The sequence below is a fragment of the Agrilus planipennis genome, unplaced genomic scaffold (genome assembly GCF_000699045.2).
Source record: "Agrilus planipennis isolate EAB-ADULT unplaced genomic scaffold, Apla_2.0 scaffold330, whole genome shotgun sequence".
In the NCBI taxonomy this organism is placed as follows: Eukaryota; Metazoa; Arthropoda; class Insecta; order Coleoptera; family Buprestidae; genus Agrilus; species Agrilus planipennis.
In genome coordinates, this window is record NW_020439051.1 from 137,712 (window position 1) to 151,803 (window position 14,092).

The window sequence follows — 14,092 nt, forward strand, 5'->3', positions numbered from 1 at the left end:
TTTGAGACTTTGAAGCAGGCTTTAATCACAGCCCCCGCACTGGTATTTCTTCGGCCCAATGGAATGTTCATTTCGGACACCGACGCCAGCAATGTGAGAATGGGAGCCGTTCTTTCGCAATTACATAATAGTCAAGAGAAGGTAATCGGCTATTTTAGCAAGACCATATCAAAAGCCGATAGAAACTACTTCGTCACTAGGCGAGAGATGCTGGCTGTAGTCAAAGATGTAGAATATTTTTAAAAATATCTATATGGACGAAAATTCACCCTACGCACCGATCATATATTTTCACCGATTAAAGTGGCTTCTGAATTTCAAGAATTTGGAGGGCCAGGTAGCTCGATGGATTGAGAAATTACAGGAATATGATTTTGACGTAGAGCACCGGACCAGAACCGGGCACAAGAATGCCGAAGCACTTTCCAGAAGATCTTGTCAAACAGACTGCAAGCAGTGTGATTAAATGGAAAAGAATGAAGAGGCAATTCGACGCGTCACGGTAATCGATGACTTGGCTGAAGAAGATTATGTTACCAACCTCCGAAGAAAGCTTAACGATATCCACGAGTCGGTTCGTCTGCATACACAGATTGCTAGCGACAGGATTAAAGAAAACTACGATATCAAGGATACAGCAGGTGGTTACCAAACTGGAGATTTTGTTTGACTGTATAATCCTCGTCGTCGCCGTGGACTGTCACCTAAATTCCAACAGAAGTGGGAAGGACCCTATGAGATAGAGAAGAGGATTAACGACCTGATCTACCGAATTAAGAAAACTCCAAATGGGAAGCAGAAGGTTGTCCATTTTAATCGCTTGGCTCCATTCGTTGGTGCAAATGAAGAAGAGGTGCAGGCCAGATTATTAAGAACTATTCCTTCCGAGCCCACATTCGAAGAGTTCATGAAGGAAGGCCCCCATGTTAACAGGAGATTTGGAATGACGCAAGAAATCCGACGAGACCTCTTTGCTATATTTAAGGAATATTCTCTTGCCCATTGCGTTTCAAAGGATCTCAGAATAAGCCGTGGTATCGCGTCCTAGTTCAAACGCAGATTTGACGGTTTAGAACATCTTGAAGACCAAGTACAGAAGAGAAGGAGACTGTTCTGCGTGCCTGACGGACGACGCAATATCTATTACCTAGTAACTAAAGGAAAATGTTCTGATAATAATCCAACTTAACATAAGGTTAGATCACATGAATTCCGAAAAAATAACTAATTTATTAGAAGTTTTTGAAGAGTTTAGTGATATATTTTACTTAGATGACGATACTCTCCTGTACAAACGGGGTGTACATAGAATAAATATAAAATCAGACGTAGAACCAATAAACGTAAAGCCATATAGGTTTAATAAATTAATAAAATGAACGAAGAAAATATCATTCGTCCATCTAAATTAACTAGGAATTTTCCAATCGTATCGCCGGAAAAGAAACTGCATCAGGAACAAAAAAATGGCATTTGGTCATTTTGAAATGTCAGTATTTCCACACTCTCGACCTAGCGCGAGTGGATTCCGTCAAATTCCGTTAGCCAAAAGTGATAAAGGAAAAAATAGCCTTTAGTACGCGATTCGGACACTTTGAATACAATACAATGCCTATGGGTCTAAAAACAAGTCTAAGTTCATTTCAAAGGATGAGTACAATTTTGAGCGGATTACAAAGAATAAAATGTTTTATTTACCTTGATGACATACGTGTTTACGGAAATAATTTAAAGGATCATAATGATAAGTTAAAAGATGTTTTCAAAAGACTCCGTTCAGCAAATTTAAACTACAGCCAGCGAAATGCGAATTTTTGAGAAGAGAAGTTACATATTTAGGAAATCATATAATAAGTAACGGCATACAACCTGATCCATTAAAAACAGAAGTAATAAAATACTACCCTGTTCTGAAAAACGTAAAACAAATAAAATATTTCCTCGGATATTATCGACGATTTGTTAAAAATTACGGCTCAATTGCACTTCCTTTAACGAAGCTTTTAAGAAGGGATGTAAATTTGCAATGCTCCTGTAAATCCGCGAAATCCTTTCAAAATTTAAGATATTCTTACTAGTGAACCGTTGCTACAGTATCCTGATTTTGACAAGAAATTTATTTTGACTACTGACGCGAGTCAGGTCGGAATCGGTGCTATTTTGTCGCCGTGGAATATTGTAGTCGAGCTCTAAATAAAGCCGAATAAAACTATAGTACTACCGAAAAGGAGTTGCTGGCGATCGTGTGGGCCACGAAGCATTTTCGTCGTTATTTTTCAGCAGACAGTTCACTAAGATCACAAGCCTTTAGTTTGGCTATTTAGCGTAAAAGATCCTGGAAGTAAGTTACTGAGGTTCCAATTAGCTCTTGAAGAATACAATTACGAAATAGTTCATAAGGCTTGTAAAATGAATATAAATGCTAATGCTTTAAATAGATAACCATATCAAAGAAATCTTAGGGTCACAGTTGATTCAAAATAATAACGTTATCGATATTTCAGGAGATATTCTAAATTCAGTTTCGACACATATTTTAAACTTTGTTTCAGAAGATAATGTTCCAATTAACAGTATCGCTCTAATCGGTGTATAATTATTTTCTAGAAAACGATCTTAAAGACTGTAATATAGGAAGTATTTTCGTAAAAGATGTACAATTCAAATCAATTATTAACTTAATCTTGGTGGACAGCAATGATAAAACTGTTACAGGTGAAAACTTCTGGGAATATTTAAATAAAATTAAGGAAGAATATTTATTTAATCATATTTGCTAAGGTAAAGGTTCCATATGAAGAAATTCGTCAATGTTTCACTATGCTTTTAAAAATACGCCTGTGGAAATTTTAATATGAAAATAAAACCGAATATTCTAGAAAAAAGTTATCACATGAATTTCATGTCATCACCGAAACTCACCTTGATCACAACCACAAAGTTTTCGTCCCAAATTTCACGGCCTTCAGAAGGGACCGTGAAAATTCCAGAGGCGGCGGTGTAGCCATTCTCGTTAGGAACTCTGTTAAACACAAGCCTATCCCTTCTGCTACAGACTCTCTAGAAACCGTCGGCATTGAAGTATCTCTAACATCCGGCCCTGTCAAAGTATTTTCCCTATACTTACCCCCTTCAGAGCGTAATCTCACAGAACTACCGCTTCTTTTCCACCAAAACATCCCGACCATCGTCGGAGGCGACTTCAATGCCAAACACCTCTCCTGGGGTTGCCGAAAAAACAATATTAAAGGCATATCACTTCTTGCCAAAAGTTTGGACTTCAATCTAACAATTGAAGCTCCCATTTCTCCCACATTCATTCCCGCCCCTGCTAGGCAGCAACCTGACATTTTGGATATCTTCGTCACGAAAAATATCAACTTTTCCGCCGAACCGATCGCCCTAGACGCGTTAGATTCCGACCACCTTCCGGTCCTAATAGAAGTCGACCGCCCAATTCTTAATCCACCAAAACCAATAACTTCGCTAGATTGGCTACATCTCCGTTACACCCTTGAAACTTCTACTTTTAAGTGCACTCCAATTCGCACAATAGCGGAACTCGATGAAGCGGTAAACCTCCTGTCAAACGAGATTATCGACGCCATCGAGGTCTCCACATCTTCCCGTCTCAACTCGACCACGACCAAAACACTACCTCCGGATATTCTTGCCCTCAAGATAAAAACAGGACTCGTCACCTACGGCAAAGGCACCGTAATCCCGTTCACCGAGCCGAACTAAATGCCATACAGCGTGAACGTAAATCTCGCCTTACGGAAGTCCGCAGCGCCTCTTTCGATCATTTCATCTCACAGGCAGAAACACACCCCAAAAGTGCTTGGAAATTGATCTGCTTTCTTCGAAACAGAGCTCCCCACCTCCCGCCCCTAAAACAAAACCGCACTGTCTACTGTTCAGACGAAGAGAAGGCTGCATTATTCGCAGACTCTCTCTGCCTCCAATGCTCTCTACTACCAAGCCCTGTGGATCTCGCCGTCTTTCATGAGCATACCAAAGCCACAGCTCAAAACTTGATCCCTCACCCCACTGATCCCGATTTCAAGCCTGCCACCCCCCGTGAAGTTCACCTTATTATCCGATCTCTGCAATAAAGAAAAGCCCCAGGCGCTGACAAAATCCCCAACGGCGTCCCAAAAGTCCTACCGCCATAACATGTTATCGCTGTCTGTAACATCATAAACGCTATCATGCGGCTCCACCACTTCCCTTCGGTCTGGAAAGAAGCCACCGTCATCTGCCTCCCCAAAAATGGGAAGCCTCTCAGTTCTCCCTCAAGCTACAGGCCCATCATCTTGCTCAGTTCTCTGAGCAAATCAGCAGAATCTGTCCTACTCGACCGGCTTCTCGACCATGTGGAGTGAAACAATATCCTTCCAGAATTCCAATACGGTTTCCGCCGCCGCCATGACACTGGCCAATAGCTTCTCTGTGTTTCTGAACATATTTCCGATAGCCTTAACAAACGTCTTCACACTGCCATGCTTCTTCTAGACGTTAAACAAGCCTTTGACCGAGTATGGCACGAAGGACTCATCTCAAAACTTATCGCCCTCAACATCCCACATTCCCTTATCGAGGTAATAAGGTCCTTCCTCTCGTATAGATCCCTTCGTGTCTGCCCTTTCTCCCAGCAGACCAGTTACAGCCGGCGTACCCCAAGGCTCAAAATTATCGCCTCTTCTGTTCAACCTGTTCTGCGCAGATATTCCGTCCCACCCCACCGTTCTCACGGCCCTTTACGCCGACGACATTGCCCTTATAGATACTACAAAGACCATTCTACAATGCTCCGCTAGAATTAAAAAATTTCTGCCCCTGCCCCTAAATTGGTACCGGAAATGGAAACTTTCCATCAATGAGACCAAGTCGGAAGCAATCTTCTTCTCTCGTAGGCATCGTAAACCACACTCCATTATAGTAAACAACCACCCCATCGAATGGAGCACTTCCGTTACATACCTTGGCATCGTTTTCTGTCTGTCTCGCCTTCTTTCCGAAACCAAACTACCGTTTTAGAAGGCCTGTCACCTTCTAGAATGAACTCCCACCTCTTCCGCCTCCTTCCACCTCACCGCCATTCTCTAGCTTCGCTTTTTAACGCGAGTGCCCATCCTTCCCTTTAGTGTTGGGCCACCCTCTTCATAGTTCATTTCCCAACCACCCTCCCTCACCTCTTTACCTATCTCCCACTCAACCCTCTCCCCTTCCCTAAACTTCTCCCATCTTCTCCCGGTAACCACTAGGTTGAACTCCAGGAGTGAATCCGACACTACCCCCTTGGGGGGTGTCTTTAGAAGATTTTCCCTCCTCGAGGTTAAAATAAACAAAAAAAAAGGACCGACACTACCGATCATCGAACTTTCGTAGCGAGCAGACGTACTTCACCCGACAGCAGCAACATTCAATCAACTGAAAACCTACAGCAGCAGTCAGCGGTCTTACATTCGGCTAAATTACAAAGTTCGATAGACGCATCTTTCAATTTCAGATCTTTAGGAGAAAAGCAGATAAACAGCCCAGCAGAATTACTTGTAAGATACATATTTTCATTCTATTAACCAACATTCATTGGGACCGAGCACGCAACGTCCCTTTGAGTTAACAACTACCGTGTTTCTATCAGAAAACTAACCAAACTAACAAACACCACACACACACACACACACACCTTAATTTCATATACGCAAGATTTTACTTATTTTCCTAATAGAAGATGGCAACTCCTACCACTTCTAAAAGACCAGGCTCTCCGGTTGAAGACCAGCCTTTCAAAATTGTGAATCGCCGGCGTAGTCACTCCTACTCCTCTTCCTCTTCACCTATCTCCCGGCAATCGCGAACCTCCAATACGGCTCCACCGACTTTCGATGCAATCCTGTCCAACATACCGGACAAATATTGCAATCAGAAATCTATATAACCTCCTTAGAAGCATCCCGACGCTCCTATTCCTCTCCCTCACCGTATAACGAGGCAACAAAGCCCGGGTCACCTCGAAAGATCCTGATATAATAATACAGCTTTCTCTTCTGAAGTCCCTACTCCCTAACAACTTAAAAATCACATCGAACCAAACATCTAATTCCCCTGCGCCTCTAAAACACAGCAACCACAAGCCCACTATCTCCTGTGTCGTCCGCTCTGTTGACATGAACATATCCCCTACCGACGTCCTTTTCGCTGTCCACGAACAAAATATCGACACCTTCCTGTTTCGTGTTATTACGAACTGTCCAAAGGACATCAATACACTCCTATCAAAAGACTTCAAAATGTTTTCAAAAACATACATATGCGAACCATCCCAATCCCCTGGTCCTCAGCACCTACAATGTGGAAAATGTTCCGCTTTCAGGCATAACACCGCTTCCTGCGTCCAGTCTGCTCTAACTGCAAGGACAAGCACCTATCCTTCGATTCAAAATGCCCAAAACGACCCTCACAAAAATCCCTAACACCATCCCAAATCGCACCCATCAAGTGCGTTGACCCTCCCGCCGATTAAATATCTGAAGACGAATCGTCGGTCATCACTGACTCTCCAGATCCCGAACGATTCACTAGAGTCGAAAAACCATCCGTTTCACCTACCTCTGCCTTTCATCCCTACATCCTAACTCCTATTCCTTAAACCATTCACCTACCCATCGATGGCTCATCATCCCCTTCAGTTAAAATTCGCAGACCTTAAAGTTTCCACAATTAACACGAACGGCTGGAAACGAAAAAAGAACAATGTAATCCACACATTAACCACCGACTGCATACAAATTCTCGCGCTACAGGAAACGCTGTCAACGCGAAACGAACGGTACTAAGTACCGCAATACAATATCTATAGAAACGACAAGCAGTTTCATAAAAAAGGGACAGCACTAATCATACGTAGTACCATCGCATCCAGCCGACTGTTCCTGCCACCTCAATTCCATGAACTCGACTGTTGCGCAGCCACGTTACACCTTCGCTCCGGCGATGTTACAATATTTTCGTACTACAACAAACCCAACAACAGGCTGCCGGTCGAGTCCTTATCCTACGTCTCGTCCATTCCAAGGGCCATAGTATTAGGAGACCTTAATGCGCGACGCAGCACATTCGGAGACACGACAACAAACGCGAACGGCCGGATACTCGCGAACGCGCTACTATCCCTCAACTTATTTCGCATCAGAAATTCCAATTTTACTTTTCTCGGCTATCAAGGCTCATCGATTCCCGATGACATCATCTGCACCAACAGAGTCGCGCCCCTTTTTTCAGATACATAACTGCGAAATAGGTACACCGGTTACCAGTGATCACCAACCCCTATCCGCTACACTTAACATCCTATCGCATAAAATTACTCACATTTCGTTTAAGGAAATACGCGACTATAAGAATATAAACTTCGACCACCTTCGCGAACATATAACCAATGAAAATCTACTTCCCCCCGTCATTAACAATCAACAAGACATTGACACCGCGATAAACAGATACAACACATGTGTTCAAAACGCGATAAAAAAAAAAACCGCACCTATCAAAAAAATCTGAGTAGGAAGAAAAGCTCTCCCGCGAGAGATAATTCAATTGATAAAACGAAAACGCGAGCTATACAGACATTTTTTGAGAACCCGCGACTCACTTGTTAAAACTGAATGGAACAAATTAAACGCGCTAGTCCGATTAAAAACAAATAAACACTACGAGACCCGATGGCACGATACTTGTTCGAAGTTAGACTACCACAACGGTTCGGAATTTTGGAAAAAATTCAAGGCAATCACCGGTCAAAAACAAGCTACAATAAGTCACCTGTTAAGTAACGACCAAATATGCAATACCACCGAGAAGGGTACAGGGGAATAACGATGGAATGTCACACAATTATAAAAATTAACGTTGCAGTGCCATTGGCTAGCTATGCGACAACACTATCAAATGTAGTATACACGCACAGCAATAGCGCTGTATGTCACCAGATATTACGGGTTACAATATACACGAACAGGGTAACAACGATGAATGCCCATGCGTTGCAGAGCAAAAACGATGAAGGTCCATGCATTTGTAGCGGCATTGCGTTGGTTTTGCGTGGGTCATGGATGATGTTTTAGTGAACCGCTTAACCTAGAGCAAGCAAGTTGTGTGCATGTAAAATAGATTAGCGGTATGTATTAATAATAATTTCTCGTGCAGTAGATTAATAACTTGTATTATTTCAGTCAGAAGTTCGTTCAACATGAGTGACACAGACGACGAAAGGGTTTATGCAAAGCCAAAGAAGAAAGCTAAATTGGGAAGGGTTTCTGATGTAAAGAAGCAGTTGTCATTAAACACTCATGAGACAGGACTGGACTGCCACTGTTCCAGAAACCAGTGCTTTATGGTATTGAATGCGAACGATCGACAGCGGCTACTGTCTAACTTTAATAGCATGGCAAGCCGCAATGAGCAAAACATTTATTTAGGCGGACTCATAACAGTAAATCCCGTTGCTCATAGAAGACCTCGCAAAGATCAAGACGAAGCTGATTTACACAACAATTCTTATGCTTACAAAGTACGAATTCTACGAGAAAATAACGTAATGGAGGTACTAGTTTGTTATAAAGCCTTTTTGTCGCTTTATGGGATAACTGGAAGACGCATTCAATTTATCCAATCATCATTACAGTCAACTGGCGAAGTTAAATCAGATAGAACAGGTAAGCATAGTAACAGGCCAAACAAACTTCCACATGAAACCACAGAACAAATTCACAACCATATCAAGTCACTGAAATGTCACCAAGCACATTATAGTCTTCACGATAGCAAGAAACTATATTTACCAGAAGAACTTAACATAAAAAAATCCAAATAATCCTGTGTCATATGAAACATACCGGGAAATTTTTAACAGCAAATATAATATTTCATTTGGTTACCCCCGCACCAACACCTGCAGTTCGTGTGATGAGTTTAAAGCGTCCTTACATTTTCTCGAATTAGATTTAGCATCTGCAGGTGAAGAGGCTCAAAAGCAATGTATTCTGCACAAGATCAGCAATTTGAAAGTACAGAATGAGCTCCATAAACGCATAGCTTAAGTATTTTACACCAGGAAAAGAGAGACCCGTAAAGAAAGTCAAAAAAATGCTACTCACAAAAGTATTTCAATGGATTTCCAAAAAAACTTAAAGGTCCCAAACATAATCACTAACGATGTATATTACAAAAAACAACTGTCTTACTTTCTTTTTAATATACATGTTCTTTCTACCTCACAGGCAATATTTTACGTTTACGACGAGACCACAGCCACAAAATCACACAAGATGACATAACATCATTCCGGATACCCACGCCGGGTTCCGAAAGGGACTAAACTCCCTTGACCCGGCGGTTCTCAAATTACAAACAGAAGCAATCTCGGCCATGAACTCCGGTGGTTGCACCCTTGCAGTAGCGCTCGACTTCGAAAGAGCTTTCGACACGGTATGACACAACGGGCTACTTCCTCCCTTCTTCGTAAAACTAATCCACTCCTTCTTAACGAATAGACCATCCAGAATCAAAGTAGGGAACACACTCTCTCGTACGATTATACTAACCGCTGGCGTACCTCAGGGCACGGTTTTTGCTCCACTACTTTATAACATATTGTTACGACATTCTACAACCCCTCAATAATTCAATAAGTTTAGCCCAGTTCGCAGACGACACCGCCTATTGGACATACGACATCAACACAAAATCATGTAATTCGAAAATAAATCAACAAATCAGTCAACTTGAACTTTGGCTCAGAAAATGGCGTATAAAGCCTAATCAAAACAAAACATAACTTATATTAGTCAGACATCCCAACCTAACCACCAAAATATCCCTTTATTATTAATCGATAGGGAGCAACGCATCACATATGTAAACATAAAGATTGATTCGTTAAATATAAATCTATTAAAAGTGAACTCATATACTCAGCCAGTAATGATTCACAAAATAATTTAAAAGTAATAGGCATAGGAGATATTAATATAGAAACGTATGTAAGAGATAATGTGTATAATATAACAATTCATAATGTATACCATGTACCTAATGCTGGAAGAAATTTATTGTCAATGTATCAAATCGAAAATAAACAAAAACGAATAATAATAAATAATTACAAATTACAAATTCAAAATAAAATCAATAATAACATCGTAGCAGAAGCGAACAGTAGAAATGGATTGTGTCATAAAAGCTAAAGTAATAAAAAGTAATAAATTGGAGATGCATTTTACGAAACCTAAATTAAATGATAGCGACAAGTGGCATCAAAGATTTTATCATGTGAATGTAAGAAAAATTCAGGAGATGTCAAAGAAAAATTTAGTCGTTGGTTTAGAAAATGTCAATATAAAAGACGTTCATTGCAATGGTTGTAGTGTTGAAAAGTCAACAAAAGCACCGTGCAAACGTATAGGTTGTAGACAAACAAAAGATGTATTAGAATTAATCCATTTAGACCTTTGTGGTCCATTACCTGTAAAGTCAATCGGAGGCTCTGAATATTTTCATACATTCACAACAATATACTGTTTGAAATATAAGAATGAAGTAGCTGATTATATACGTAAATATATAGCTAAAGTAGAAAGAGAAACTAAAAAAAAGGTAAAAAGAATTAGAACAGATAATGGGCTTGAGTTTTGTAATAAAGAAACGATGGTATTATTTGATGAGTTAGGGATTAAGCACGAGCGAATAAATGTATATACACCACAAATGAACGGTGTGGCCGAAAGAATTAATCAAACGTTAATGAATTATGTGCGAGCAATGATAAAAACCGCGAAATTACCCGAGAAATTTTGGGTTGAGGCATTACTAACAGCTTGTTATATCAAAAATAGAGTAGTACATTCAACTACAAATGAAGTCCTAGAAAACGTTTGGACAGGTAATAAACCGAATATTAAACATTTAAAAACGAATGGGTTTTTAACATATGTACATGTAAGTAAACAAGGCACAAGCAAGTTAGAGTCGAGGGCAAAAGAAGGCATATTAGTTGAATATTCGTCACTAACAAAAGGCTATAGAATATGGGATCCTATTAAGAAAGATATAATTCAGAGTAAACATGTAGAATTCGTAGAGGAAATTAACGGTCACGAATATACATACAAAAGAAAGACATTTGAAATACCTGTAGATAGTGAAATATATAGTGATATCAATGATGAGGTAAATGTAGAAGAAGATAATGAAATAAAAGTAGAAGATAATGAAATAAAAGTAGAAGAGGATAGAGATGAAAAACAAAAAGAAGAAATATCCCAAGACTTACAATAACTCCAACGGAGGTAAATGATATTACACACATTGAAAATTCGCAAGGGTCTGGAAAGAGCACATCAAGTGCATCAAGCGACAAAGTAGTTAGAAATCCGTGGGGCCGTGCAGGTAAACCCAAAAGCATACAAATTAATTTAACAGAGATAGTTGAGTCAAAGACGTTTGAACAAGCTATGTCATCTCCTCAATCAGGGGAGTGGCAGATGGCTATGAATAAAGAGATGAATAGCTTAACGAACAGAAACACCTGGGAAGTAATAGATAAAAATAATAACATAAAATGCATTGGTAGTAGATGGGTATACAAAGTTAAAACAGATAGTGATGGGCAAATAGCTAGATATAAAGCACGGTTAGTTGCGCAAGGATTTACTCAAAAGAAATACGTAAATTATTTTGAATTTTATCTTATTATCTATGGCGATAAACAAAGGATGGAAAGTTCATAACCTAGATATAAAATGCTCATACTTGTATAGTGAAAAATCGGAAGAAATTTATATGAAACTACCACCGGGCTACGGGTCAGACGGTAAAATAGCGAAACTAAAAAACCGATATATGGATTAAAACAATCCGGTAGGTGCTGGAACAATGCAATAGATAAATTTTTAATCAAAAATAAATTCTGGCGAACGAAATCAAATAATTGTATTTACACATACGGTAATGATGATTTCCCAAACTAAACGACCGTTTTAGAAGGCCCTGTCACCTTCTAGAATGAAATGCCACCTCTTCCGCTCATCGTCATTCCCTAGCTTCGCTTTTTAGCACGAGTGCCCATCCTTCCCTTTAGTGTTGGGCCACCCTTCTCACATTTCATCTCCCCAACCTCCCTCCCCTCTTTACCTATCTCCAACTCAACTCTCTCCTTTTCCCCAAACTTCTCCCATATTCTCCAGGTAGTCATAACCACCAGGTTGAACTACCACTTCGAGGAGGGTTTTTAGTCGGTAGGCGCTCCCACCAAGAGTGAATCCGATACTACCCCCTTGGGGTGTGTCTATAGAAGATTTCCCCTCCACGAGGTTAAAATAAACAAAAGAAAAAGGATCGATATTGAAAACCATTCGGTTGGCTTTTAGCTCTAGTAGCTACCCTCTTTGGCTGCCATTAGCTACCATTTATCTCTCGTAGCTACCAATACTCAAGGCCGAATACACCGACGTACCACTGATGCCACGAGCCGGCCGCTCGGCAAAGGAACCAGCGTAGGAAAGAACGACAGATCAACGGTGACACTGTAAAGATTCCTCTGGTGAAAGACGAAGAATTTATCGTCTACAAGCTTCATCCACTACCAAGAAGGATCAAATCTTCAACTGCATACGTTTTTATTCAACCAAGCACACCTTATCGTGCAGTACATAAGACCAAACAACTGTTTATTCGTAGTGATAGTGAACTAAATCAGTGTAAAGTGTTAAAATCAGAAAGACTGCAAACAAAATCAACCTACTCTTTTAGCAATGAACTCAGAAATTTGTGAAATTGGATAATTTAGTAACTAATAATAATAATTTTAAATACTGCGACACTAGAATAATAGAATTGTCTCACAGCATTTGGCATCGCATTACCAATTCGAATACTTATATGTAATTCTGACAGAAAAAGAAACTATAACTTTGAATTGTGCAGACAGAAAAGGTCCGTTAGACATACATTTGCGCAACTCTGCCGCACCTTACGCTTAATTCGAAATGTACTGCTTATGGTGTTGAAGTAAAACTAATACTGTTTCATTCATATGACAGTGAAACTACTTTAAAACTCAATTTTATATCTTCAATTGATATATTAGATGAATGCTGCGAACAGGAGCTCAAAAGCGAGCATGTTAATATTACTATGCCTTATTTGTCGAAAGATTATAAATCTGTTGTATCTTCTCTAGAGGAATTAAAATTATCAAGTTTTAAATTAAATGATTTTCACGAAAAACTTCAGGAAACCCAAGGTATTCATGTCAGAACTTTGGTAAATTATTCTGTTGTAATCTTTGCAATTGTAGAATTTTGTTTAAAAATATTTAATGAACAGAAAAATGAAAGAGGAACTTCACTCTTTAGAAGATGTTCTAGGTAGTTCGAGCAATCATTCAAACTCAAAAAATAAAATATTAGATCCGATTAAAAGTCGCCGATCGACATATACTTAAATGTAAAACAAATTGAATTAATTATGTTTAACAATAGTTTAAAACGTAGTAACAATTAAAAGCAATTTAATATTCGTTCAGCTTAGCTATGTGGTAGATCTAACATTTTTGTATAAGCTTCACCCTTCTTCAGGGGGAGGAATATTGTAATCTAATGTTTTAATTTATTTAATTATAAACTCAATTCGTAGAATTTTATTTGTATATATTTTTACTTTACTCATCGCCCAAGGGCTAAGAAATAACGCACAAACTTTTAGCTTTTGGTGAAACAAATAAAAAGAGAAATCGTGTAGCACAACTACCCTTGCAGGTACTTTAACGGTACTTGTGACGTAGTTTTAAGCGTCCCTACATAAGCAAAAGTAGAACGTTCTAAGAGAGAACGGTAAAGAATCCTAGCCAAATCGTTTCGATTTCTAATTCAATTTTTTTCTAATTCAGTTTTTTCCTAATTCATTTTATAAATTATCGTATTCACTGATTCATTCTTTTAATATAGTATATACTAAAATATATTAGGGAATTCGGTTGTTTTAAATAAGTTGTATGCAGATAAGCCTAGATCCCTAAGCATTGCTTACT